This window comes from Hylobates moloch, unplaced genomic scaffold, assembly GCF_009828535.3.
Source record: "Hylobates moloch isolate HMO894 unplaced genomic scaffold, HMol_V3 SCAFFOLD_9, whole genome shotgun sequence".
Classification (NCBI taxonomy): Eukaryota; Metazoa; Chordata; class Mammalia; order Primates; family Hylobatidae; genus Hylobates; species Hylobates moloch.
The window spans coordinates 72,076,996-72,081,027 of record NW_026652284.1 but is presented as its reverse complement, the minus strand read 5'-3'; positions in this window follow the sequence as shown (position 1 = coordinate 72,081,027).

Sequence of the window (4,032 nt, the reverse complement as noted above, 5' to 3'; positions counted from 1 at the left end):
AGATTTTTTTTTAAATAGTGGAAACACCCTCACTCCCACACTTTGGACAGTTAGAGTTGGATATTTAATTTCATAGTTACTCTTTTTTTCCACAGAAGAAAGGCCAGCCTGACCCGAATTGCCTATTTTTAATGTTAATGCATCTTATTTTCTCTTCAAAGTGAAAAAGGCCAGAAACTAGCAGATAGAAATGGAACCCATTGACGTAGTTCCCTTATAAGAAGTTCTTGCAAACACCTCTGTGACGTTTTCATTCAAATGGATATGTTGGACAAATAGGAAACAGTTTTAGTTTACGCGAACAGTATGAGACTTCTAGGTGGCGGACGCCATTTTTTTAGAAGTGTTAATGATGTATTTGATAACATTATAAAAGGATGTGTCTCCCATGAAAGAACATTCATCTATTTCCCTGGAATGGATGGGGAAGAAATGGGCAAAGGAGTGCTGTTCTGTATGGGTGTCTATACCCTTATTCCAAGGTGAATAAATAAAGTTGTGTTTGCCTAAGCCTGTCCTTGGTCAGTCTATTCGCAGTCACACTGGGGAAACAGAGGAATGCAGACATGTATTTTCCCATCCCATTTCTCCAGCCACACAACCAAGGAGGTAGGACCAAAGTTCTTTTCTTTTGCAATTTTCAGATTCAAATAGCATTTGCTGAAAACTTTGAGGTTGTACATGGGGAGCCTCTGAGAATGCCTTGAGATCAAGACAATATGATTATCACACTTACCAATAACAAAAATAACTTTTGAAGGGGAAGAAAACAGCGGGCAGGTAAAAGAAGGAATATCCGCTTTTAGTTCCCTATGCTAATTTTCAGTGCCTAATACAGAGCCAACCACGCTCAATAAATATTAATTGTAAATACAATCATGAGTCTGCAGCTGGAATAATGTGGTGTCATTTTACCCAGAAATGAACAAATTGGTTGGAGGAAGAGAAAGCGAGGAAAATGATTTAACGGCTGGAGGAAGGGATCAGAAAGGGAAGATGGAACAACATGTAGCTTGATCAGACAGTGATGAGGTGGCAAGGTGACCACTGTTTACGAGTATCAGAGGGTATAAATGCCACAGTGGGGAGGGAACTGTCTAGTTCATTGTGTGGTGGTTGACTATGGTTACTGGTGAGAAACATATAGTTAATTGTTACAGTTTTCTGTTAATTTCTTCACATAAGATGCCACCAATGAGGCATTAGAAAATATTTTAGGCATCTAACAGCTCACAGTGAAAACAGTGGTACAGTCAGGACCTCATGGTCTCTCTCCTGACCACTTAGGGCTCTTCTACCTTCCAGATTCCTATTTCCACTCCATCTTCTCATTGCTTTGTTTACCTTGAGTTTCCTTCACTCTCTTTATGTCTTCTTCCCTCTCTTTTCCTCCATCTACTTACAAATAATGGGCCTTTTTATATTTGTAACTATTTCCCTTTTTAAAAAGTTATTTGTTTAAAGAGAGAGGGCCTCACTCTCTTGCCCAGCCTGGCGTGCAGTGACACTCTCATAGCTCACTGCAGCTTCAAATTCCTAGGCTCGAGCAATCCTCCCACTTCAGCCTCCAAAGTAGCTGGGACTACAGGTGTGCACCACCACACCTGGCTGATTTATTTTTTTAATGTATTGTAGAGATGGGGTCTTGCTATGTTAATCAGGCTTGTCTCCAACTGCCAGCCTCCCAAAGTGCTGAGATTATAGGCATGAACCACCATGCCCAGCCCTATTTTCCTCTTTTTATCTTAATACTTTCTTAATCAGGTCATACCTGCCTTCTTAAAATCCCATGAAGGGCCTTCTGTGAAGCTTCTCCTAAATCAAGAGCAAGACACCTGCTCCCCTTGGTCTCTCTGAACCAAAGTCACAGCAATGTGTGGCCCAGATGCCAGTGAGTCTGGTGCAGAGCTGGGGACAACTGAGGTGCAGGAGACACAGGCTCAGTCCAGACCTACTACAGACCTGGAAAAGATGAACACAGGCAGTTTACATTATAATTAAAGATTCTACTGTACTTTCCTCAAACACATCAGTCTAACCCACCAAATCACTTACGAGGAATTGGTGATGATAACATAGACATTGAAGGTAAAAGAAAAGGAAGGAACGTTCCATGTAAATGTTGTGTGATTGCAGCTAAAAGTGGGCAAAATATGACCATGATAAGACTTCATGTGCTGGTGTCCAGTACATCAGTAGCATATACTCTCTTTGATATACAGTCACTTCCCAATTACTTGGCAATAATACCATTTACCTAGGGAGTTCTTGCTTTCCACCTCCCTCTGACACTATTATTGTTATTATGTAAATGATTCCTGGCAATTCACCACAACATTCAGTCATGGGCTTTCTGGACTTGGAAGGGAAAGCCATTTCTCTTGTTTCTTTCTTTAAAAACTAACAAAAGAACAACAAAATAAGACTCTAACAACAAAATAGGCCTCTAACAACAATGCCCACCTCAGACTTATGGAAAGTCTAGTATCAATTCATGCCTTCCAAGTGCTGTTCAACTTAGTGGCTTCAAAATTACCTGGGCTGATCGGGCACGGTGGTGGGTGCCTGTAGTCTCAGCTACTTGGGACACTGAGGTGGGAGAATCATGAATTTGAGCCCAGCCTGAGAAAAAAAGTGAGACCCCTGTTTCAATAAAAAGAAAAAAATTACCTGGTCTGTTTTTTAAAACAAGATCTTTAGGCCCTGGAAAAACTGACTTTCAGAATCAGAATCTCTAAGGAGATGTTTGTGAACAAGACCAATCCCTGTCCTCCTGAGGCTCATATTCTGATGAGAGAGAAAGATAAACATGTAATTCAATAATTGATAAATTATTGATAACTGCTAAAAGAAACCTAAAGCAGGATTAGGGAATAAGGAGTGATGGGCTTGAGGGTGGCACTATTTAATTTGGGAGGCCCAGGAAGACCACTCCAAGGAAGTGACATTGAAGAAGAAACCTGAATGATGTAGAATGGGACACGTGAACATCCCAGGAGACAGCATCCCAGGAGAGGAGCAAGTGTGAAGGCTCCGACGTGAGGACAAGCTGGAGTTAGGAGCTATTGGTGGTGTGCATAAGAAAAGGTGGTAGGGATGAGATCACGCTAAGCAGGAGGCAGGTTGTGACATTTTTGTTTCCTTCTAAGCAACACATACAGCTAACTTTAGGGTCCACTGATGGTGATAGTGAAGCCATGTTTTTCCTTGTGCTTATTGGAGACCTAAACCTTTCTGATAAAGGGTTGGGGTGGGCAAGTAGTCAGCTGGGAGCAGAGGGCAGTGGCTGTAAAGCTTTCCAAATCAGTTCAGTTAATAACTCATCTGTTGGAGGCTCTGAACTTCAGGGAAAATTCTCAGTAGGAGCAACATGCGAATGAGGGCAAGGAGATGCCAAAACAAACAAACAAAAAAGGCAAGGCAATGAAGGGGAGAACCACTCCTCTCTGAGGTGACCCCACAAGGACAGACACAGGTGCCAGAACCAACATGGCATGCCTGGGAAGAAACACACTCCTGAATTTTGCAGAAACATAAGATATAAGCCAAGGCGTTTTTTTCCAGAGGCAGCGAGACTTTCATAAGAATAGCCATTCTTTCTTTCTTTCTTTTCTTTTTTTTTTTTTTTTAGAAGGAATCTCACTGTCTTGTCCAGGTTGGAGTGCAGTGGTGCAATCTTGGCTCACTGCAACCTCTGTCTCCCAGATTCAAGTGATTCTCCTCCCTCAGCCTCCTGAGTAGCTGGGATTACAGGCACACACCACCATGCCCGGTTAATTTTTGTATTTTTAGTAGAGACAGGGTTTCACCATGTTGGCCAGGCTGGTCTTGAACTCCTGACCTCAGGTGGTCCACCTGCCTCGGCCTCCCAAAATGCTGGGATTGCAGGCGTGAGCCACCACGCCTGGCAAGAATAGCCTTTCTTAGAAGACTGATGGTGGTTTGACTTGGTTATTGTGTGCAAGAAGTAAATAAATCATTCACTCTTTACTTACTTGAAAATGAGGTCAACATTGTCTTTGACAGAAAGAA